The 26,257-nt window shown below is 44.9% G+C and overlaps 1 protein-coding gene across 5 annotated transcripts in view; it reads right to left on the reverse strand.

Moving 5' to 3' along the window:
* KIF26A (kinesin family member 26A) overlaps nt 1-26,257 on the reverse strand; it is a 148,414-nt gene that overhangs the window by 50,622 nt on the left and 71,535 nt on the right. The gene's annotated exons all lie outside the window — the stretch shown is intronic.

The following is a 26,257-nucleotide window of genomic DNA, read 5'->3' on the forward strand; positions in this document are numbered from 1 at the left end:
CTGACAGTTAGGAACTTTTTCCTAATGTCCAACCTAAACCTCCCTTGATGCAGTTTAAGCCCATTGCTTCTTGTTCTATCCTCAGAGGCCAAGATGAACAAGTTTTCTCTTGAAATGCGGTGCCCAGAACTGAACACAATACTCCAATTGAGGCCTAACAGGCACAGAGTAGAGCGGAAGAATGATTTCTCGTGTTTTGCTCACAACACACCTATTAATGCATCCCAGAATTATGTTTGCTTTTTTTGCAACAGCATCACACTGCTGACTCATATTCAGCTTGTGCTCCACTATACCCCTAGATCCCTTTCTGCCATACTCCTTCCTAGACAATCGCTTCCCATTCCGTATGTCTGAAATTGATTGTTCCTTCCTAAGTGGAGCACTTTGCATTTGTCTTTATTAAACTTCATCCTGTTTACCTCAGACCATTTCTCCAATTTGTCCAGATCACCTTGCCACCTTCCAAGTGTTTACAGATGATTTCCTTAATTACTTGCTCCATTATCTTCCCTGGCACAGAAGTTAAACTAACTGGTCTGTAGTTTCCTGGGTTGTTCTTATTTCCCTTTTTGTAAATGGGCACAATATTTGCCCTTTTCCAGTTTTCTGAAATCTCTGTCTCCCATGATTTTCCAAAGATGATAGCTAGAGGCTCAGATACCTCCTCTATCAGCTCCTTGAGTATTCTAGGATGTATTTCATCAGGCCCTGGTGACTTGCAGGCATCTAACTTTTCTAGGTGATTTTTAACTTGTTCTTTTTTTATTTTATCTTCTAAACCTCCCCCCCTTCCTACTAGCATTCACTATGTTAGGCATTCCTTCAGACTTCTTGGTGAAGACCGAAACAAAGAAATCATTAAGCATCTCTGCCATTTCCAAGTTTCCTGTTACTGTTTCTCCCTCCTCACTGACCAGTGGACCTACCCTCGCCTTGGTCTTCCTCTTGCTTCTAATGTATTTATTAAAAGTCTTCTTGTTTCCCTTTATTCCAGTAGCTAGTTTGAGCTCATTTTATGCCTTTGCCTTTCTAATCTTGCCCCTGCATTCCTGTGTTGTTTGCCTATATTCATTCTTTGTAATTTGTCCTACTTTCCATTTTTATGAGACTCCTTTTTTATTTTTAGATCATGCAAGATCTCGTGGTTAAGCCAAGGTGGTCTTTTGCCATATTTTCTATCTTTCCGACGCAGCGGAATAGCTTGCTTTTGGGCCCTTATCAATGTCCCTTTGAAAAACTGCCAACTCTCCTCAGTTGTTTTTCCCCTCAGTCTTGATTCCCATGGGACCTTACCCATCAGCTCTTTGAGCTTACCAAAATCCGCCTTCCCGAAGTCCATGTCAGAAGTGCTGTGATTTTGAAGTAACTCCTGTGTTTGCAATAAGGATTTTAAATAATGATTAATTTACTAGTCAAATAGCCAATGGAATTTCCATCGACTAGTCAATGGGCACTTCCACATTCCTCCTTGGAAATGTACCAGAGTCCCTCCCTTGTGCATTTCAAAATTGGAACGCTGTGTGAAGCCCAGGACCAGCAGGAAGTCCTGTTGACTCTGGGCTCTATGTGAGCGCTTTTGCTTTGAAATCCCTGGGGGTTCTTGTGCATTTCAAAGTGGAAGCACCCACATGGAGCCCGAAGTCAGAGGGACTTCCCATTGGCCCTGGGCTGCATGCAGTTTTGCCACCTTTGACATGTATAAGAGCCCCCAGTGGGGACTCGGGTCACTGGGCTCCATGCAGCACTGCCACTTTGAAATGCCATGTGGGGATTCCCCAGCTGACCCCAGGCTCCACATGGAGTACTTCAAAGCGGCAGCACCTTCTCCCCGCCCCATTTGCTGCCTCTGACAGAGTCAGCAATGGGGGAGGGAGGCATCGACTCGTCGACTCTACTATCCGATAAGTATTTGCTTATCGGACAGTCAACTACTGCTTAACATCCTTAGTTTGCAACTGAAAGCACAGGCAAAGAGAGATATCACAGAAGCACTTGGAGCACCAGCCACAGAGGTTTTGTTTGTATTTGGTGAGCACTATAGCATTGTGACTAATTATGAAGGGAGGAAAAGCTGCTATAGCAAACTAGCCACACTTAACCAGCCAAGTAGCCACATGTGGCTAGTATGTTGGACACCATGGCCATAGGGGCAATGGGTCACAGAATGAAAGAAGCTCTGCATTACTTCTGATTTTGATGAGATTACAGAGTCTCTGGTCAGAGATAGAATCATTTGTGGCAGTAAAGACAACAATGGAGAGACTGCCCCATGAAAAAGACTTGACTTTAGAAAAAGCTCTCCCAACTTGCAGGGCAGCAGAAACTGTGAAAGCATAAGTTAAAGAGCTGAGTTCACCAGGTGGTCATATCCATGTACTAAGTACAAAAAAAAAAAAGACCCCAAATAAGTAAATCAAAGGAGTAGAGCCATTCACTCTGACAACTGCTATTAGTGGGAAGACTGCATACAGACAGTCATGAGAAATGTGTGGATCACAAAATAGCCCCCATGGGTATCCGGTGCAGCTAGGAGGAGGGAGGCAGGCTCCCTGCCCCCTGGGCTGAGACCCCAACCCCCATCGCAGGGAGGGGAGGAGGTGGGGCAGCATGCCGAGCACATGCACCCAGCCTCGCTAGCCCTGGAGCAACAGAAAGGGTGAATGCTAAGGGCAGCAATACTCTGCCCCTAGAATGCCTATAGCAGGCGCTCTGGGGAGTGGCATGTAGGCAGAGCCATGCCTAGCAGTTTGAGAAGGCAAATAGGCTATTGAATGTCCACGATAGCTCGAAAATAGCGTGTTGACGTTGGGAAACTATCAGTGTGGGGAAAACAATCATTTTGCAAAACACTGCAGGTCCCAAATGCAGAAAAGTCAAGTGTATTCAATAAAGACAATCTGGCTGAGGAATTTTTTTGTAGACATACTAGGATCTAGCAAGCCTGATGAGAGGAATTGGATATGCTTATAACAGTGAGTGGAAAAAGTATTCAATTAAAACTGGATACAGTCACTCAGGTTAATATTCCATCTGAACAAGGATTATGAGAAATTGAAAATTAGGCCAAAACCAGGAACCAACAAAAATAGAACTGGTTATTCTGGGGAAAAATGTACCAATGAAGGAAAGGTACACTACAGGTTGAACCTCTCTTGTCCGGCACCCTCAGGACCGGACTAGTTCTCAATCAAAGAATTTGCTAAACTATGGGAGGTCAATATTGTCTAGCAGCATTACCAACACTTCCACTGCTTAATGGGCTCTTAGAAGACATGTAGGGGTGAATTAGACCTAAATAATAGCACAGAACACCGACACACAGAACTGGGTCTGCAATCAAATTTTATAGGATTGCAGGAAACTTGGCCACACCCATGATAAGTGGACATCCAGCTAACTAAAATCATACTGGACCCATGGATGTTGCCATACCAGAGAGTGCCAGGCTAGAGTTTCATGTATTAGCATCAACCATAAAAACATCATACAGGCTCCTTTGTATTGTAGTCCCAAAGGGGGCAACACCAATGTTAGACCTAGCCACATGTGAGCAAGTCAGTCTGGTAAAACGTGTGCTCTCACTACAAGATCATTCTGAAGTTGGCTATGAAGCACTCATTAAGGAAAATCGTTATCCATTTCAAACTCTGGATTGTTTGCCAGGTGAACCTGCAATCCAGACCCTTCAGTTATCCATGCATGTAGAAAGTTGCCATTTGCATTCCATGACAAACTCGAGGCTAAACTTGCAAACATAGAAGCAATGCAAGGATTACAAAAAAACTGAGGAGCCAACAGAATGGGTGAGCTCCCTCATCACTGTGGAGAAAAGTAATGGCCAGAGATGCACATGCTTAGATCCCCAAAGCTTAAGTCAGTCTTTATTTTTTAATATATTTACACACACACACACACACACACACACACACACTTATTTTAAAAAAAAGAGAAAACATTTCAAACTACAAAGCAGAAAAGAGATTATGGTTCCATTTGCAGATGCTCAATATGTCAATAAGTTGGACACATTCTCACATATTTGGTAGCTACAATTAACAGAAGAAAATTAAAAACTGAACAATACATTTGGTTTTGTGCATGTATACAAGAGCTATTTTTTTCTTGAAAAAGGGAAGAGGTAGAGATATGTTTATGAAAGAACATGATTTAGAGCATTCCCTCGTAAAGGACTGAATTGTGAGCATAAGAATTTGGAGATGCGCTCTGGAGGCAGGGGGTGGAAACTCCACATGGCTTGTGTGACAGCAGTTCAGAGAAGCTCTCCAATTTGCTTTATTACAGTTTTATTCCTTTCTCCTTCACTGGTTCGTTAAATACACTTGGGATGTTAACGTGTAGATGACTACTCAATTAACTAATAAGCCTGAGCTCATCGGTTAATCCTGTCGACCACACGCATTCTCCCCCTCTTTCTGCCTCCGTATCAAAAGGAGAGGAGGTGGTGCCACCTGACCTCCCCCCCCCCCCACACTGCTGCCTCTATCAGAGGAAGCAGCAAGGGGGTGGGGGAGGAAGGGGAGGGTGCCGTGAAGTAGCCTCTATCTGTGGCGGGCCTGGGCTCACTGCAGACAGAGGCTGCTTTGTGGCAGCAGCCCCTGTCCAGGGGTCTCTGAGCGCGCCATGGACAGAGGCTGCTCCAGGCATGCCATGGAGCAGCTTGTGTGTGTGCCAAGCCTGTCCACCCCCCACGATACAGAGGCAGCAGTGTCGGTTGGCAGGGAGCTCCCCAGGAGTGGGGCCAGGAGTTCACTGGCTGCCAGCCCCACCCCTGGGGACTATAGAATAGTCATGTAACCAGTAAAATTCCATGCTGTTATGTGACTACTCAATTACACTCTAACATCCCTATAACAAATCCTAAGGATTGTTATACCATGGATTTATATTGTGGCCTTATGATATTTTCAATCCCTTTACCAACATTGTTAGCTTTTTTGACTGGCATTGCACACTGAGTGGATGTTTTCAGAGAATTGTCCACAATGACCCTTTGAATGATATAGATGTCTATATATAGTTCACTAGCACATTTCAATGAGAAGCAATCCCATTCAAGGCATATCCCATTTTCCTGGCATAACCAAGCCCTTATGTTGCTTTAAATTAGGATAGAGGAAGCTGGAATTTGGTGGTCTCAGCTTTTACTGTTTAGGAGGAGTTCTTGATAAAAACAAAGAGACAGACAAACTCAAATATTTAATAGATTCTTGGCTGCCAGCAGGCTGTGTCTCCACATAACTAGATTAAGGGTAAATTAGATATCAAGATTAAGGGATACAGAGCTCAATAGGATTTAGATCATCCAAAAAACCCTTAGGATCTTGCTCTTGTCTTCCTAGTCCCTTCTCTCATCATTTCAATCAAAAAAGTCAGTAGAGCTACATTTATTTCAATGGACCTCTGCCAGTTTTACCCCAAAGATATTGCTCCCTAATGAAATGGTGTATTTCAGCCAGCTGGCCATTAGCAATCATAGGATTCTACTTACTTCTTCATCCGAATTCCCTCTGGCCGGAGGAGAGGGTGAGGGAGTGGCTGTTTCCAAATGATCCTTGCTCAATAATGATGATAATGCTCACTACTTAGCAATTATATAGCATCTTGCATATTCAATGTACTTCATGAACATTAATGAATTAATCCTGACAAGTAATCAGTGGGCTGGTCTCTACAAACACTTAGTTTCCAACAAGCTAGGGTAAAAATCTACCCACACTAGTCTGCCAGGCACTCAACAACCTATTGCCATGTACTTAGGGGTCCCTAGTGCACTTTGCCTTGCTTTCAGAGAGCTCAGAGTAAAGTGCATGGCAGCAAGGTCAAATGGACATAGTTAGGGTTGCCAACTTTCTATTTTCAGAAAACCAAACACCGATGCCCCACTCCTTCCCCAAGGCCATGCACCTGCCCCATCCCTTATCGAAGGCTCCACCCCTTCTCATTCCATCTCCTCCTCCCTCCATTGCTAGCTCTCTCCCCAGCCTCGATCATTTTCAATGGACTAGGGAAGGTGGTCGGGGTGCAGTGTCAGGTGACAGCTCCATGCTAATGGTGCAGGGCTCTAGGGTGGGACAAGAGATGTGGAATTTGGCATGTGGAAGGAGGCTCCGGGCTGGGGGTTGGGGCTGAGTGGGGGAAGAGGGCTCCAGGTTGGGAAAGAGAGGGGAGAGTTAGGGAGGGGAGGGGATATGGGCTCGGGTTGCGGGGTCTGGGGTGGGGCCAGAAGTGAGGAATTTGGGTGCAGGAATGGGCTCTACACTGGGACAGGAGGTTGGGGTATGGGAGGGGGTGCAGACTATGGAATGGGGCCAGAAATGAGGGGTTGAGGGTGCAAGAGAGGGCTCCAAGCTGAGGGTGTGGACTCCATGGTGGGACCAGAAATGAGAGGGTCAGAATGAGGGAGTGAGTGAGAAGTTTGAAGTGCAGGAGGCAGCTCCAGGCGCAGGTCAAGGGGCTCAGACTGCAGGAAGGGGCTCAAGGTTTGGGCCTACCTGTAGCTCCCATTGGCTAGAGTCACTGGCTACATGATTACATGGCCAACAGGAGCTGCAGAGCCAACATCAAGAATAGGGGTAGTATATGGAGCCCCCATGGTCACCTCTGCACCTAGGAGCCAGGAGAAAGAAATCACACAGAGATGGGCAGGCTCCTTGTTGGTCCTGCTACAGGCAGCCAACTAGACTTCTAATGGCCCAGACAGTGGTGCTGACTAGAGCCACCAGGGTCCCTTTTCAACTGGATGTTCCGGGTGAAAGCCACCTGGCAACCCAGCTTTCAATAGGTCTATGCTGCAAGTTAAAACCTGTGTCACTGGCCCATGCCTCCTGATTCATGCTCAAGCTAAGTGGCTGTTTAATTGCAAAGGAGACTTTGAAGCCCAGGCTGCAGGCCAAGCTCTGGGATCCTCCCGCCTTGAAGGATCCAAAAGCCCAGACTCCAGCCCAGCCAGAACATTTACACTACAGTGACAGAGCCCCTTAGTCGAGCATTTGTCAGTTCATACGGGCCAGCAGTGGGTTTTTAGCTGCAGTCTAGAGATATCCTTAGTGCACAGTAAGGATATGAATGGTTAACCAGCAGTCCAGCCTGGCTGGGACAGCCAGCCAGAGCAGCTCCAACCTGTGCAGACCAGCCTGGCCAGAGCAGCCCCAATCCATGGCGGGGCGTGGGAGGAGCGGGGGACTGAGCCCACCACATCTCGCTGCAGGCCAGGGGCCACTCCAGCCTGCCGCCATTTCAGCGGTTAACCAGTTATCTGATGACATGGGATTTTACATCCCTAGTGTGTGACATCATAGTGCAAAGTAGATTTGCACTAGGGATGTTAAATATTGGTTAATTTAAGAATTGAGTAACCTCATGAATTTTTAACCAGTTAGTCGACTATTCTAGAGTCTACAGGGGCGGGGCTAGCACAGGGGGCCTGTATCCGAGGCAGCAGTGCAGGGTGCCAGGCAGGAGCTGGTCCACAAGGGGAACAATTTAAAAACCAGCTCCCTTTATGGATCAGCCGCCTGTCGCCCAGTGCTGCTGCCTGTCTAAAGTGGAGGGTCTAATCTCCTGGACCTGGCACTAGCCAGAACAGAGCTGGGCTGGCTGCCCACCTGGCTCCTAATAAATTTTACATGCAGACCTGCAGCAGGGGTAGGTTCTGGACCTGGCAGGAGCCAGAACTGAGCTGGCTGCTGGCCAGCCTGCAAAAAAAATGTACTGGCAAGGGTGGGGGGAGGGAAATGCATGTAATCTACAGCATTAACATGTAAGCTTTTGATTATCGGTTCATCGACTACACTAGTACATCCCTAATTTATACCTCAGCTTGCTGTGAAGTAGCATTCATACAGATAAGGCTGAATCTAAAAGCAATCCAGCCTACAGCTGAACAATGAGCTGCTGGTACAGAGGGATACCGAATTCCTGGATTACAGCTTTGTGCTCTGCCCACTGTAACATGGCTTATGTGACAGTCTTGTTTACACAGCCCATCACTGGCAATAAGACTTTTCTCATATTAGAATCTTCAGACAGGCAGGGCAACCAAACATTTGTTTCTTTAGCCAGTCAGTCAAGCAATGAACAAGCAATTAGTGCCAGTTATTTCCATAGGTCACCTTGCTCAGTGGACAATTCTGTATTTGGATCACAATGTAAGGCACTGAAGGATGGCTTTTTTAGAAGGGCTGCCTTTAATGCAGTTTGATAGAGATTTATAAGATGTCAAACCACATTCTTCCCAGCCAATACTATAGGAAGAATTCTTCAGTCTAAGGTTAAGTTCCTGCCCTGCCTCTCACAATTGCTCCATGAGGAAGGATAACCCTGCCTTCCAGGTTTAAATTTAGCTCTCTCACTTGGTGCTTGGGCTATCATCTACTAAAATCAGAATGGCAGAAAAATCAGCTACATTCACACAATCAAGGCCCAATTCTGCCCACAGTGAAGTAGGTAGCACAATTCTCACTGATTACTGTGGTACAGAATCGGGCTCTATCACACACAGGCATGTTTCAAAGCCACGCAGAGACGGGCCTAAATCAGGGGTGGGCAATAATTTTTAGTGGGGGCCACTCCAAGATTTTGGAAAGTGGTCAAAGGCTGCACTTTTCTGTGGAGGGGGTGCAGAGTCCTGTATGGAGATTGGGTACAGAGGGGTGATGGGGTAAGGAACTGGGATGCAGGAGAAGGCATGGGAGTTTGGGTGAAGGAGGGGGTTGTGACCTGGATCAAGGAACTATGGTGTAGGGTCAGGGAAGGAGTGTAGGTGCAGGAGAGGATTTTGGCCTGGGGGAGAGGTGTATGAGGAGGATACATGGTCTGGGAGGGAGCTGTGACCTGGAGCAGAGAGTTGCAGAGGGTTTGGATGGTGACCTGGGGGACGGAGTTGGGGTGCAGGAGGGGCAGCAGTGCCAGAGGTAGGCTCTGGCTGGGAGGAACTTACCTCAAGTGTCTCCCGGTTAGCCCTGTAGCACCCCCAAAGCAGGCTGGGCTCTCTGTCTGCTGCAGCCCCAAACCACTTAAAACTGCAGGCTGCTTTCTCCATGTGGCTCCCAGTTCCAAGAGGGGAAGAGTCTTGTGCTGCTCCCATCCCCCAGGCCAATCTCTCAGCCCCTGTGGGCTGGTTGTTTCCAGTCAATAGGAGCCGAGAGATTGTCTGGGGTCAGTTCCTATTGGCCAGTTGTTTCCATCCAGTAGGAGCTGAGGAGTGGGCTAGGGGGTGGGGAGATCACACAGTCTCCACCCCCCTCCAAAGCAAAGGCACATGGAGCAGGATGTTCTGCAGGCCAGATCTGGTGGCTTGGCAGGCTGGATCTGGCCCATGAGTGGTGTCTTGCCCACCTTGAGCCTAAATCATAGTAGTCAAATGACTAAGAGGTACCTGAATTCAAGCACACCAAGGCATTTCTAAAGCATGGCCAAATCTAAGCTACTGTGAACTGAATTTTTTTTCCTTTGAAGTGAAAGGAGCTATGCGGATTTACACCATTTTGGGTTCTGACCCCTTCCTTCAAGTGTGTCACTATTTAATTTGTTAAAAAGCAGTGTAGGTGGCATCCAACCACACAGCATTTCAGCAGAACAGTTTTCCAGAACTCAAGAAACACGAGATGTGTGTGTTCATAGATCTAAGGAGGAAGCATCTTAGCTGTTACTCTTAGGATCCATACTTTTCCTCACATCAAAAAAATATGGTCGAGATCCTCAAGTGCACTGAGTTTAGAGTCCAAGCAACTTTTCTGCTCCCCTCAAAACTCAGTCATTTAGAGGTGAAAACAGCCCACTGAGGTTTTTGGAACACTGACCCTATGCCACCCAAGCACTTCCTCGGTCACGGTAAATCCTCAGGACAGCTTTTTGGCTGCTATGCTTTCTCTCCACAACCAGAACCAAGACTGAGAAACTAGATGTATAAATTATACCTCACAATAGCAGACAATAACTATGCCCAGTTCTACCTAGTCTAGCTCTGCTCGCCAGTGCTGTAAAATAAAATAAGCACAGATGGAAAACATCGTTCTTCTATACTCGCTATTTGCCACTGCTCCCTGTAACAAACTGTTGAAACCTGTGTTGGTTAAGATTTATGTAAGCAAACCCATCATTAACATCTAAATACAAAAAATGTGTCAATTCCTAGCTTGTATACAGCATACAAATAGAAACTACATACAGTAACTTGGCTAGCTCAGAGCCAACGTTTTTTGCCTCCTATTTCATGAACAAGCGAAGCTAAAGCCAGCAGAACTACAACAATCCAGAATTCTCTCTAGACAAAAAAGTGGACTTTATTTCCTCGTCTTTAAATGCAGCCTCCTATTTTCTAAACCATACCGTCTGTTCAGAACTTTAGCTTAATTTGTATTCAATCAGGAAGAGCAAGTAAGCCATTTTAAAGCAGGAAAGTAATGAAACAGAAACAATTGTATTAAATAACCATTCATTATTAAAGTAATTATATAAATAGAGCACTTAACATTTTGCCCTGCAATACCAGTCATAGTAAACAAAAACAAAAAAAGGTAATGCTAACATGTCTCTCACAAATTACTTGTTACATAAATATTTACCAAAACCACATCAGGTATACAGGGGAAAGGCGCCCTGATTGGCTAATGTTGACGCTACCTGACCATAGGAAGAAGCAGGGGAGGGGAGGGGAGGGGAGTCGAGGGGAGGGGGCGGAAGTGATGAGAGGTGAAGAGGAAATCACTGCTAAGATGTGTGTATCAGCTACAGGCCACTATCAGTTAAATCTTTTTAAATGGACATAATTGACTAATCTGATCCTGTATTACCATGATCCTAAGCCACTCACAGTATGGATAGGAATCAATGCATATTAATGCAGAGCCTGCTTTAGTATACAAAAGCCAGTGATATTTAGCCTTAAACCCTTTGTATTTCTGACACTATTAAATGATGCAATAGAAATAATGGAAAGGCAAGAGCTCCAGGCCCACACAACTTTTTCTTAAATGGACTTGGATGCTTCTTAGGATATTATGTTGCTGGGATTTACTTAATTCAAAGTGGCTCTGAAACATCTTTACAGACATATAATGGACTGAAATTGTATCACTCAAATTTAAACTATTATTTAGCAGAGATAATGCAATGGCCTTTCCCTTCTATGATTATACATAGGCCTGTGAAGTGTGTAACTTTATTAGCATGGCTGAGACACATTGAATCAATGCATTGTTTTGGATCCAAGGGTCCTTGATTCAAAATTCCAGCAAAGACAGATATATTTTACATTGAAAGGGCATTTAACAGATTAAAGAGATGTATTTGTTGCTGCAGTATGGACCACTACTGATGTGCGAAAGAACTCACCGATTCCTTTTACAAGGAATATCTTCTAACACTTGAACATCCTACACTACTATAGAACATTTTGGGACTTGTACCTAGACAGTCTCCTTGAAACCAGATTAATTAATAGCATTGAAATTGGCCTCATTTTATGCTATTCAAGTTGCTTTCAAAATAACTTTCTTTTTTTTTGTTTCCATCCAATGAGTTTAAGTCTTAGATTTCCTCTCAGCTTTGGGTAAATACAGGCTGGAGTTGTAGGGCCCAAAAATTCAGGTATGTTCCCTGTACAGAATTCCAATGGAAGTTAAGAGAATTCTGTAGAATGAACATCTCGCATATCAAACAAACAGCACTGAAATGATACCGTGGGAGTATTCCTTTTGGGTAAGATTATATCACCACTTATATGTGGCATCTACAAACTATGTTAGGAATAAAGATATCTGCAGAAATACACTGCTTCCTTTTTGCAAATATTAACAGGGCAAAGCGGTCTAGAATACAATTTGTGTTACAAAAGTCTGTCTGCCTTGCAGATTGCATAGTTTACATGATAATCTATCCAGTAATGCATTCTACAACTCAACAATGAGAATCAAATATTCAAGTAAGCAGCAGGCAGCTTTTATTATTCCAACTGTTGAGTTATAATGAAGTTATAATGAAGCATTACAATAGTTAAAATATATAATTGCATACAAGACTGTGAAGTCACTGATGAAGTTAAAAGAAACAGGTGCAAACTGTCAAATTACAGCACTGCTGGAAAGTTATGATTATCATTTTATTTATGGAATGCTTCATCCCCACTGAAGCAATATCACCAGTGCAGCTGCCACTGCTGCTGATCCTAAGCTGGGGAAACCTAAATATAGGAAACAAGAAAACTTATCCAACATTGCCCAGGACAAGTACCACGCAGGCCTCCTATCAGTGCTCTCCAAGCCCAGGCCAGAAGGAAGGGACCACACAGGCCAGCCTGGGCAGCATTTCGGCCAAGGAGACAGGGAGGGGGCCATACAGCGCAGTTGGGTGTGGCTATGCTGGGCAGTCCAGAGGTGCTGGGGGCAGAGGGGAGTCAGGCTGTGGATCCTGCAGGGGTAAGGGATAGCTCAGTGGTTTGAGCATTGGCCTGCTAAACCCAGGGTTATGAGTTCAATCCTTGTGGAGGCCATTTAGGGATTAGGGGCAAAAATTCATCAGGGATGGTACTTGATCCGGTTGTGAAGGCAGGGGAACTGGACTTGATGACCTTTCAAGATCCCTTCCAGATCCAGGAGCTAGGCAATCTCCATTAATTTAGAAAGGCTGCATTGCCCAGCTGCAGCAGTGCTCCTGGGGTGGGAGGCATGGCAGTGGGGCTAACAGTCTAGCATTGGTGCCAAAGGGGAGGGGTTTGGAGCAGAGGGACCACTTACCTAAGCAGATGGCCAGCAAGATGGTGAGCCCCATCCCCAGCTGGCCATTCCCTTTCTGGTGTGACTGCTTCCAGCGGTCACTCTGTAGTATCGCTTCCCTCTCATCAGCCCCATCCCTTTTATTTATTTATCCAGCTTGGATAGATGGGCTGTGCATTTGCAAATGATTTTTAAAGCATTTTGTCACATATGAGGTTTCTAATTTTTTACCAGTCTGATTTTTCTCCTTCCTCTGCCTTTTCCCTTCTTCCCTCCTGCTCCCTCTGGAGACCCAATGCCATGTCTATGAATGACTAAAGTGACCCAATGTCTCATTTCAACCCCCTAGAAAAGGACTGTTCAACAGTCAATCCCAGAATTCTGAAGCCTGACAACACGACATGCAAGTGTCTTGTTTTATAATCAGCAACTCCCTCTGAGTCTTCCCTCCCAGCTGGGAGCACAGAGAGTCTGGGAAACAATTTCCCCCCACTTACCAGTTAACTGATCAAACACTATGTTTAACTGAACAGGGACAGGTGAAGGTTGGTCCAGCCAGGCTGGAGTGCCCCTGCTCACGGCGCTCCAGGCCAGACCTGCCATGCTCGTGGGCTGCTCTGGCCATGCTGGAACACAACCCCCACCCATGCACCGTGAGCTCCACAGAGCTAGAGCAGCCCCCTGCCTGTAATGGGTGAAGGGCTGCTCCAGCCCACCAGTTAACCATAACAGGTAACCATCACCCACTAAGGGTGATGCTTACTGGTTAACCATTCACATCCCAACTCCATACTCAGTCAACTCATCCCAGGACAGTAAGGCATCATCTCCCACCCAAAAAAAATCCCAAAACAAAACAAACCAACCGTGGGGGACAGATGGGTGTCACCTGCACCACCCCAGAGAGCAAGCGCTTACTTCAACCTCATTTTTTATGCGGACGAGGCTTCTAATCCCATTGGCTGTATATGTCTCTTGTTAACTCTGACAGGCAGCTGAGGACTGATTCTCTTATTCACCACCGAAGTCACTCTCTTGATTGTTCTCTCTCTCTCTCTAAAGTCCTCCTTTCTGATCACCCTGTGCTCTCTGACAACATTGTATATTCTCCCCATTCCCTTCTAATCACTCTGTCCTTTTCTGATCACCAGTCTATTAACCTCTCTGACTTTTCTGCTGTTCTCCTGTCTGTTGATGCCTTGGAGCCTACCTTAACTCTCCCATTGACTGCTACAACTCCTCTACACTCTCCCTTTCCTGAGCTATTGTTCTGTGTACTGTCTTTGTTTGCCTTGTTAAACTCAAGCTTCAAGCTCTTCCAGGCAGCAGGAAGCCTTGTTTACTCTATTTATACAGCGCTGTGTAAATGTACAGTGCTATATTAGTGATATTATCAGTAATGATGTTCTGATCTTCTCTCCCTCTTTGGTCTGGCATTCTGAGAGTCATTTCTGCCTTATAAAGCAAAGCCTCCTTGATTCATACATGACTTTCTAGTTAAGATTCACCACAGAATCTCCTTTGTGTGTTAACATGAAACAGAATGCAACTGACATGCACGTTTGTTATTCTTATTTATAGATAGTTTAGTGTTGCCACAGCAAATAGGAATGCATACTTTGCCCCATATTACAAGACACAATGCAGTTCTAAAGTCCCTGCTCTCCCTACTGTCACTCCAAGACAGCGTAACACCGTGCTAAGTGCACCAACTACACAAGGATGTGGTTTAACATACACAAACAGGGCCAAAATGGGCACACGTGCTGCAGTTTCCAATGCAGCTGTAAACACTGGGTTTATTAACTTTGGGTGCATCTACGCCACACTGTTATTTCGGGATAACTAGCATTATTTCAAAATAACAAATGCAAGCATCTGCACAGCCATTCCATTATTTCAAAATAATTTTGAAACAGACAGCTTATTCCAAAATCTGTAAACCTCATTCTGCAAGGAATAATGCCTATTCCGAAATAGCGATTTCGAAATAAGGCGCATGTAGATGCTCCACTGCTGCTATTCCAAATAGAATGATTCTGATGAGGGGCTAAGTTATTCCTCCCCAGTGCCTCCAAGGGCTTTAAATCAACATAGCACATCTGCATTAGGGAAGCCTGCCTCAGACTAATTTTGAGGCTTCCCTGCAGTGTAGACATGCTATTTCAAAATAAACTATTTTGGAATAACTATTCTAGAACAGCTTATTTTGAAATAAGTGTGTAGTGTGGACATACCCTTAAAGAAGAAGACTTCCTTCCAAACAAAAATTAGATAGCAATGACAGAGATTGGGGATTAAGGAGGAGAGGTTAATGTTCCAAACAGTAATCAAGGACTATTAACACTAGTCAGTCATTGCTCCCAACAAATGGCCCTGTACCTCACTCATTACTGCTATTAAGTGAGCAATCTGAAGATGAAATATACATGGATGGGATATATTTATCAGTAGGGTAGCTTTAATTGGAATATGCTAGTACTGGGCTTTTGTAACTAATTAATTTTTATTTTTTCCTATTATACCAATAAAAAGCTTAGGTTTTCTTAGGTGTAGGATTGTGCTTAATGAGGAAGTTAATAAGAAAATTAGTTTATTCTCCCGCTGATTCAACTGGACTTCCATCGCTGTTATTCTTAGCAATAACAAAGGACAACCTTTGATTTCCATTTCAGACTTACGAAGCAGCTTTAACCACAGCAAACCAGAACTAAAAGGTCTAACTCTGTATTTGACAAGTCAAAAATTCCCTTTGCTTGCTAGTGAACTACATAACTCTTAACCCAATTATGTACTGTCAATATTTAAATTATGCCAACTCTGTACAAAACTTCAAAAACAGTCAACTTCAGCCAAGTAGAGAGTAAAAGTTTCACCAGTTCTGTTTATTTAATAACTGTAATTATATTATGAACCTCAATAGAAAAATAATGCCTGCATTTAATAGGACACAAATTGGGTTGACAAATTAGAATGATTTAGCTACAGATTTTTAATATAACAATTTAATGTTAGATTTTTGCTCTTCCCTGCCCCCCAACCATTAAATTATGAAAGTACTGATAGTCACAGAATAATCAGGTTTAACAGGTTAGAGATAATATATGCCACTAGTATTCTTAATACATCATAATCTTCTTTCACGGAATTTGCATCACTGTCATAGTGAACTACTGATTTTAGGTTGATGCTTTTAACACGTTTCTATGGTTACTTTCCAAGGTCACATCATAGAAGCTTGAATAGCAGTTCAGAAAGACAAAAGGCAGTTTGCATCCTTTGCTGTATTAATTTATTAAAATTAAGGCAGAGACATGGAAAAATATAATAGTAAAAAAAATGGGTTATAGGTCTGATTCCTTAGACAATATAAAGAATTGTGATACAGTATGAAGTCTCCCTAGAAGACTTCATGAATTAGAACTCTTTGACTAATATTCATATGGCACAATATCCTAAGGAATGAATTCTGACTTCAGATCCACATGTGCAAGTCTACGGGAGCTGCATAGATGAATCTAAGAATAGAATATAATGCCATAAAATTTTGCCACCAATAGTGTTTCTTAAAATCAGACACCACTTACTTCAGAAACAATTTTAAATATAAAAATGCAAAAATAAACTGTCAAGGGTAAAACTAGCATGATATCCTAATGGAAGGAATAAAGGCTTTCATTCAAAGCCACACAGATTTCCTAACCATTGTATCTGTCCCCAAAACACTGCAAATTTAGACTAGGGTAATGAAAGCCTGTACACAAAATTTTTCGAGTTCTGAGCCTGCCACTGAACTAGATCTCATTAAAATAAATATTCAGGATAGAGTTTATTGGAACTAATTGAAGCATCTGAGGCTTGGAACAATAATACATTAGTCATTTAGTGGTTGTGGTAATATTGCTATGCCTTTCCTGCAGTTTCATTAGATACACACTGCTTCAATACCCTAATCATATGCTCAGTCACAGCACAATCAGTATACCAAGTACTGACAAGCTGTCCCACCATGCCTAAAGCTGATAAGGTGTCTGCTCTAGGAGTAACCTCAATTATTGACTGTATTTTATGGTCAATCTAATGACCAAATGGTTATCAGTGAACCATCAGGTGCCTGTAATAGGATAGTGACCCTTAGTTTATATGTACCATTACTGCTCATTAGAGAATAATTAGATTCTTTAATCCACTACTCACATGAATTAAAATATGATTGAATATCATGAATCTATAAAAAGCCAACTAGGTTTATTTTAAATATAGAATGCATACTGTTGTGCTATTCAGTGCCTAGATAGTTTTACGACCTTGATAAGCAAACGGACTGATGAACAAAACTTGTCCTAGTAAATAGCAAACACTATGCATATAAACAATTTTAATAATGGTTCTGATTCAAATCTGTCTTACTCCACTTGTATTAACTTGGGGCTGACCCCAGCATAAAAGCTAGAGTACACTGGTCAAAAAGTGCACACATTATTTAGGAGCCTAGAATTTTACCCTGTATCACTATGCTGTGATTCAGTTAAGCGTGTGAAGAGGCGGGTATTTGGCTAATCGTGTAGTTGATACAATTTGTATCAATTACACAGTTAGTCAATAAGGGAAGGTGCTCTGTCCTAGCTCACAGTAGGTCCAGGAGCTACCCCTGCTGTGGCTCCGCATTTTAAATATATCTAGAGCCAGCTCTTATTACATTTAAAATGCAGAGCCGCAGCAGAGGTAGCCCCCAGACCCGGTGCAAACTGGAACTGAGCCAAGCCTGCACAGACCTGGCTTGTGCCAGGTCCAGCAGCCCCTATCCATGGCAGCCGGGGCTGGCAGTGAACAGAGGCTGTTCTAGCAGCGACCCTTGTCCACCGAGGGGGTGGGTCCCAGCTCCGCTGCTCGGACCCCCTGCAGACAGGGACTGCTTCACTGGATGCGGAGCAGCCTCTGCTTACAGTGAGCCTGGGCCTCTGCCTGCGGGGGTCTGCTCTGCAGCACCCTCCCCACACACACAGCGGAGATGGTGCTGGAGGGGAACTGAGTTGCCTTTAAGCCGGCTCCCTTCCCCAGCACCAGCTCCTACTTCTCCACCTCAGTAGGGAGGCAGCAGGGGGAAGTGGAGGGGAGAGAAGGGGAAGCAAGTAGTCCACTCGACTATTTGATAAGCCTTGGCTTATCAGGTAATCGACTAGTCATTTACATCCCTAGATTCAGTAACCCAAGTAAACACAGTAATTAAAAAAAGATGTTTGATAAAATAAAAATGGGAGCACGGGTATTAAGATGCTTCAATTATTGTTAGGTCTTATCTACACTGGCTTTTTACTGCATTGCAATTTTCTTGCTCAGAGATATGAAAAACACACCCCTGAGCACTCCAAGTTACAGTGCTGTAAAACACCCATGTAAAGAGGCTCCCAGCACTGGAAGTGATACCTCTCAGTCAGCCCTAGTGCTGTAGCTGTACTTTCATATTAAAGTGCTGCCAAGGCAGGACTTTAATGTTCTAAGAGTAAACATAGTCCTAGATATCCTGGTTTCAATGGAAGTCATTTTGCAAATGCATACTGTGTTTAATTGGCACAAATATCCTGCAAAAATTCTTATAATAAGAGACATTGTGGAAAAAACCCACCAAAACCCTCTTTCATAAGCTAATTTGGGAGGAAGAAAGAAGGGCTAGTCCAAAATCTATCAAGATAAACATTTAGGAAGGATTACTTAATATATTGTTGTTCCTCCTAACAGGTCTTCCTCCAGTCTCTTACATTAGGTTTTTAATCCCTCTGATTCTTCAACAAACATCCAGCCACTGCTCAAATCTTACTTGAGTCTTGCCTTTCTGCATCAGGCCAAACACAGATAGCAATTCTACTTCAATGAAGACATCCAGAAACACAGGCATCACTAACACAAGTCACAAACAGGCCAAAGTCACCGATTAATGGGGATTGCTTCTATTTTCAGAGGACTTGATTTTTCTCCCACGGGAGTGTTTTCCCCCCCTTTTGGTAATGCGGCAATTAACCTCTCCTAGACCACATTCTCATTGCTAAACTCCTCCTCTCTCCCTTTGCCCTTCCTGCTCTTGGAAATTACTGTGCTCCCTCTCTACAAATGTTTTAGTGTTTTAACCACCTGATGTGGTACCCCATAACAAACAAGTGCTCTGACCAGAGTGACAGCAGACTGGGTCCTTTCAGTGGTACTGTCACTATATTTGGATAGAATTTCACTTTGTAAGAACAAAAATTTTCATATCACTTTCTTTTAAAGACAGGCAAAGGGTATAGAATTCAGAATGCTAAAACTAGGCAGAGTTCATCCAATCACTGTTAGATAAATACAGGTGGGACCTTCCTGGTCCCTTGGGACCTGACCAGTCCTGGAGGAGGGATTTTGCCAGATCAGAGAGGTCATTTCTGGCCCCCCTGCCAGCCCTGACCCAGCCCTGCTGCTGCTGTGGTGGCTCCCAGTCCCTCCAGGAAGCCCCACTGCTGCACACTGGGCAGCCTCGCTGGCAACTCACTGCAGGCAGCCTGCTACCCTGCTGGCCTCCCAGGGCGGCCTGCTGCTGGCCCTCTACCAGGACTCTCTGCTCCTGAAACATCAGTGCCAGACCACGGCAAGTAAAACGAAAAAGCTCTTTGCAATATGCAGATTCAGATTGGGTAAGTACACTAGTAAATATGCAAACAAATGCATTCTGCATAAGAGCATTGTAAATTATCTTCATTTGGAATCATGCATTTACGTATAGCCAGAAAAATATTTTGTCGAAGAACATAATTATTTTCCCCACTTGAAGCCACGTCCTCCTCCACCTGAGGAGTAACTAATTTTGAACTTAAACATGGGGTTACAATTTTTGGCATGGAACAAACAAAGGAAAGAAACACAGTACAGACCCCCACCCAGGTAAGGCAAAGCATACAAAATTCAAAAGGGGAGAGAGAGCAACACTCAGGAGCAGCCCTAGATGAGCTGCCGGCAACTGGCGCCCTAGGTGAAACGCGCGATTGGCACGCGATTGGTGCCCCCGCCTCCAAAGCCATTTAACTTAGTGCCCTAGGTGACCGCCTAGGTCACCTGTATTGATGGGCTACCACTGGCAACACTCAGTAAAGATGCAAATTTTAATGTCAACAGAGATGCCGGAAGGTTGAAGTAGGCCGTAAATTCATGAACCCATCAGAGGCTCTCCAAACATGCTTGTATACCTCTATAGTAGGCCTTCCTGGCAGAGGTAAATATTGGGCCTAATCCTGGAGACATGTTCATAGAAGAAATCCCACTAAAGTGAATGATACTACTCACGTTACCCTCAAGTAATAGGTCTGTCTTTACTTTCTTTTATTCTGTATCTACAATATGCTAAAATTTAGCTTACAACCACATTTTTGTTGATCTACTTTATTTTTATGACAAATAGAACAGGTTCTCCCAAAATTAAACAAAAAGGACTTGTGTGAAAAATTTCAACTGTCAAGAGAGTTGGTCAAAGAGGAAAGTGATCTTGCACAAATGATTATTAATAGTCATATATATTACAGTAATTTCTAGGCACCAACCATAAACCATGCTTCATTGTGTGAGGCACTACACAAATATAGGTCTAGTCTACACTACGAGATAAGATCGAATTTATTAAGGTCAATTTTTTAGCATTTGATTCTGTAAAGTCGAAGGTGTAAGTCTCCACTGTGCACAAGATAATTCAACGTAGTCTGAAGTAGTGCGTCCCCAGTAGGGTGGCTACTGTCGACTTGGAGCGATGCACTGAGGATACCTATCCCACAATTCCTGTCACCCCTCTGCATTCTGGGTTATGCACTGGGAACAAAACTGTGCAGAGGATGATTCTGGGCACGTCATCAGAATCCCATAACGCACTCATCTCATCATTCTCCCCTGCTTGAAAGCAACAGTAAACAGTCTTTTCACACCCTTCTCCCGCTCATTCATGCAGGTGCCACAGCAGGTTAAGCATTGAACCCACAGTGGAATCTATTCAGCAGCAAAGTAGTATGGCAATCATATTAACCATGGTGTGCCTCATGCTGGAGTATATCCAGAGCGTAGCCAGGGCCCACCGGAATGGGGAAGAATCTCAGGCGGCCATGAACATACTCTTCGTCAAAGGACTTGAGTTGAGTGATTGGCAAATGCTGCCGACATATTCTCTGAACACAGTTCTGGTGCTGTGAGACAACCACAGACTGGTGGGAAAGCACAGTGATAAAGCTATGGGACAATCAGCAGTGGCTACAAAACCTTCACACGCGTAAGGCCACTTCCATGGAACTTTGCGAATTGCTTTCCCCTGTTCTGAAGTGCAAAAATCCAGAGCGAAGCCCGCTTTGACAGTGAAGTGAGTGGCAATAGCCTTGTGGAAACTTACAACCCCAGACAGCTACCAGTCAGTTGGGAATCATTTCGGAGTGGGTAAATCTACAGTGGGGGCTGTTGTGATCCAACTAGCAAAAGCAATCAATAACCTTCTGCTACAGAGGTGGAAAGGTGCAGGATATAGTGAAGGGCTTTGGCATGCTTGGGTTCCCTAACTGTGGTGGGGCGATAGATGGAGTGCACATCCCTATCTTGGCACCTGACCACCTTGCCAAAAAATACATAAAACGCAAGGGATACTTCTCCATAGTGCTGCAGGGACTGATGGATCACAAGATTGTTTCACTGATATCAACTCCTGTATCTTCAGAAAGCTGCAAGTCAGAACTTCCTTCCCAGACCAGAAAGTTACCATTGAGGCATTGGAATATCAATACATTTCCTTGGAGACCCAACCTATCCCTTGCTCCCAGGGCTCAAAGCTGTATGCAGGCAGCCTGGACCACAATCAGGAGCAGTTTAACGACAGGTTGAGCAAGTGTAGAATGGTGGTAGAGTGTGCTTTTGGACATTTAAAGGGAAGGCTTCACTGTCTACTAACTAGATTAGACTTCAGTGAAAACAACATTCCCCTTGTTGAGGCAGCCTGCTATATGGTCCATAGTATTTGTGAAAATAAAGGGGGGAAATTATATGGCAGGGTGGGGAGGTTGAGGCACAGCACCTAGCCAGTAATTATGAGCAGATACATTGTGAGCATAAAACCTAATCTTAGCATAAAAGGGGTGTTTAAAGACAATAGGATGTGCTACATACAATGCCACAGTTATGCTTTTAAGGGCCCACTACACAACAAACATCAGAGTTCTTAGAGGAGCAGCTGGCCTTAGTGTGGTGGTAGGAATGGTAAAAGACAGGCCAGGACTTGAGCCTGTGGGGAAGAGGAGGTCCAGATGAGGAGGCAAGACAAGGCAGGACAGGGCAGGAGCTCATGCAGTGCCCATGTGTGTCAACATCCCCTCTCTCCTCCCTGTTTCTCCTTCGTCGTTTACCAGGAGACTGCAACTCTGCCTTTCCGCAGGAGCATGCAAGTGGGAAGGGGGTCCAGGCATGGTGGCATGACAGGGACTCAAGCCATGCTTCATTAGGGATGAGCAAACAGAGGTTTACTGCAGGGGAAGGTATTAGTTGATGCCTCTGCAGTAAACCTCCTTGTGCTCATCCCCAGTGAAGTATGCCTTGAGGCCCTGCCCTGCTGCCAGGCCCAGACCCACCCCCCCACTCCTACCCGCATGCTTCTGCAGGTTGCCATGCATGACATCAACCTTCTCTGAATCACACAGACTGATAGGGAGCAGATGTTGACTGAAAATGACCAAAAACCTGAGCCGTATGCTGCAATGCTTTGTACTACTTACTGCTGGCTTGGCATGGAAAAGTGACCTAGCATGGAGGACAGAATAAGGCAGCCTTCCCAGAAAGCTTGTGAGAAGGATGGAGGAGATCCTCTATGAGAGCTTTATGGAGAAGTGCAGGGAGGATTTCCACTGCATCTCCAGACAGGTTAACAACCTACTTCAGAGAGCCCCCGCTGTGTAGGAACAGTGGCTGCCAGAGATCAAACCCAAGTAGCATGGATTTAAAAAGAGGGAGGGAACTCCCCGGCATCAGGACCCAGCTGCAAGAGAGGAGGGATGGTTTCCAAACTTATAAAAAGGTCCTGGTCGTTGGGTGAGATCAGTTGTCCCACTCGCCTGTTGACCATTCTCCTCCTCTTCTTCCGCATCCATGCAGTTCTCCTTGCTGCTGCTGAGGCTTCCAGAGGAGTGTCTTAGGAGGAATCCACAGACTAGATAGGAAAGCTGGTCGGGTCCCCTCCACCGCATGTTTGTGGCAATGATCCAGACTGTCCATTTGCCTCCTTTGTCTTCTAGTATGCCTGCCTGAGCTACTTTATTTTCACATGGCACTGCTGGGTGTCCCTGGCACATCTTCTCTTCTTCATGCCCTTTGCGATCTTGGCATAGATATCTGTGTTCCTTTTGCTGGTTCATAGTTGTAAGAGAACAGATTCTTCTCCCCACACAATTAGATCCAGGATTTCCTGCATGCTCCATGATGGTGTTCATTTGAGACCTGGGGACCCATGGTCAGGTGTGCTGCTGCGGTGTGCTGCCTCCTCCGAGGTCTGCCCACCACACAGGAAATTAAATTTGAATTTTCCCAGGGCTTTTCCTATTCACTTGGAGATCAGTAGAGTTGACAGTTCTGGCCAGACAGTGGGGCACTGGGGATACTCCCAGAGGCCAAGAACATCAGTTTGCACATTGCTACATCTGCATTACCGTAAAGTAAACCATGCAAGGTAGAATTTAGCGTTACTCCTTGTGAAAAGCAGGAGTACCAAAATTTACTTTAATGGCCATTAAAGTCAACAGAACAGGCTTGGTAATGTAGACTCACCATTTAGAAAAATCAACCTAATGTGACTAAGTTTGACCTAAACCCCTAGGCTACGTCTAGACTGGCATGATTTTCCGCAAATGCTTTTAACGGAAAAGTTTTTCCGTTAAAAGCATTTGCAGAAAAGAGCATCTAGATTGGCATAGATGCTTTTCCACAAAAGCACTTTTTTGCGGAAAAGCGTCCATGCCAATCTAGACGCAGTTTCGCGCAAGAAAGCCCCGACTGCCATTTTCGCCATCGGGGCTTTTTTGCACAAAACCGTTTCAGCTGTCTACACTAGCCCTTTTGCACAAAAGCATTTCCGGAAAAGGGCTTTTGCCCAAATGGGGACGTCAAAGCATTTGCGCAAGAAGCGCTGATTTCGGACAGTAGAACGTCAGTGCTTTTGCGCAAAATCAAGCAGCCAGTGTAGACAGCTGGCAAGTTTTTCCGCAAAAGCAACTGCTTTTGCGGAAAAACTTGACAGTCTAGATGCAGCCCTAGTGTACATCAAACCTTTGGGTAGGAGACAATCCCTGCCCTGAAGTGTTTACAATCTATATAGGCAAGACAGACAAAGTAAAAGAAAGATGTAGAACTGCAAGCAGAGCGAACACTATGGCAGCAAACATGTTGATGCCATGATTTCTGTGTTTCACTGAGTGGAGATTAGGATGTAGCTGATAGGGGGCATATGGGTTATCTTAACAAAGACAGCATATGGGTTGATTTAGTTGGGATTGGTCCTGCCTTGGGCAGGGGACTGGACTTGATGACCTCCTGAGGTCTCTTCCAGCCCTATGATTAAAGGAAGGGAGTAAAGGGGGCAGGGAGGAAGAAGAGGGTATGAAAGGCAAGTATAAAATGAGGCTTAGGTGAAAGAAAAGAAAAGAAAAGAAAGAGCAGGTTGGTCATGATTAGAGCAAATTGCCAATGAGCACCAGATGTCTGACCAAAAGTATATAAATGTAACCCCCAAGGAGATTACTTAGATTCCCGGGGCTCTGTCTGCTGGCAGCTCAGGGAGAGGCACTCTGAGTTTGCCTTGGCTCCCCCTCCCTACCAGGAGCAGAGTCAGCCCGGCAACCCATAGGGAGTGAGATGTCCCTCCCAGGGAGTTCAGGAGGGGAAGAAGGGCCCATTGTGGAGACAGTCTGGAGCCAGCCAGGGCAAGGGAAGGAGTGGCTGTGTGGGAGCTAGTAAGCCCCAGGCCTACATGCAGGGTTCCCCCTAACCACTAGCCTCTAGGGACCTTAGCTGGGTTTTATTTCTCCACTGTTGATTCCCAGTTTATGGAGTTTGCTGGGAGGCTTCCCCAGCCAGGCTGAGTTGGCTCTCCGGCTCCCTGGGTGAGACCAGTCACCGCATGGTCAGCTCTGCTCTGTCTGCTGGTTTGGGGCTGCTGCCTGCTGTGTGTGTGTCTGAATGCTGGGGTAGAAGATTACAGTTTGAATTTTAGTGCAGTTGTGCAGCCTGCCCTTGAGCCTTGCACCCCTTTGTGGTGAGGGGAAATCCTGGGACCGAAGCAGCCTGATTCCTGCCTGAGGAGGATTCCTGCCTGAGGAGGATCCCTGCCAGCAGAGACCAGCCCCTCTGCAGTGACTGAGTCATCTCTGAACCTGAGCCTCATTCATGGAGTGTGTGAGTGCACCATCTTTTAGTTAGTACGTCAGGGAATTTGTTTGATGATTTTATAACCCGCTGCATATTAAACCTATGGAGGAATTTACCACGTGAGTCCTTTGGGCTGTGCTGGACCCAGCCAGCCTCACTGCTAAACCACTGCAGAGAAGAAATTTGTGGTCATAAGTCATCAAGGGCCCCAACAAAGTACACGTACCAACGGCACACTAATCTTACAGTTGCTGGGCACTGGTGACCCTGAAGATAGTGTTTTACCCTGTTATGTTATATTTGTCTCCTGTTTAATATAATTGTGTTTATTATAGTGTATGTGTTTGTGTTCTTTTTTGGGAGTCTCCAACTATCTGGCAAGTACGTGGGGATTCCCCTGGGTTAGAATTTTCCTCCCAAGCTTCCCTAATGACCCTGCCAGGAAGGAGAGAGGGGGGTGGAGGCACCGCCAAATAAATCCATCAGAAAAAATAAAGTTGAGTGGGTGGCGGGATCTAGAAGAACCCAGACTACCCATCAAAACCTGTAAGCAGACTGGCATTAAAGAAGGTAACCAGGTGGAGAGGGAGCGCTACATAAAACAAAAAACCACTCCAGTATCATTAATAAGCAGTAGTCCCTGACTAAGCTGCTTCTGCAGGTATTCTGGCCACTTTCAGTCCCTGCCCGGACTTTCTTTTCTAAAGACCACATAGCTGGGGGACTTGGGACTGGTGCTACACAAGTCCCAGACCGCACATGAGGGAGGGATCTCCCTTACCCAGTTCTGGAACCAAGAAGTGCAGGAAGGAAGAGGTGTTTCTGGGCAGCAGTACCTACATTAACAGCTTCTGAAGTGGTTTCTTATTCACATGGCTTGAAATTAACCCATTTTCCTTTTTTCCCCCTTTTTGGTTAAATTTCTGCAATACTTTTAGCCTAAAAAAAATTGAAAGTAGGAATAAGATCCTCCGGAAAAGGGCTTATTTTCCGGAGAATCACGTCTAGACTGGCGCTTTTCTCCGGCTTATCCCCAAGCCGGAAAAAAGCAGCAGCCATGTTAATGCAAATTCCGCGGGGGATATTTAAATCCCCCGTGGATTTTGCTATTCCGAAGTGCT

This window comes from Pelodiscus sinensis, chromosome 5, assembly GCF_052426305.1.
Source record: "Pelodiscus sinensis isolate ZL-2025 chromosome 5, ASM5242630v1, whole genome shotgun sequence".
Lineage (NCBI taxonomy): Eukaryota > Metazoa > Chordata > Testudines > Trionychidae > Pelodiscus > Pelodiscus sinensis.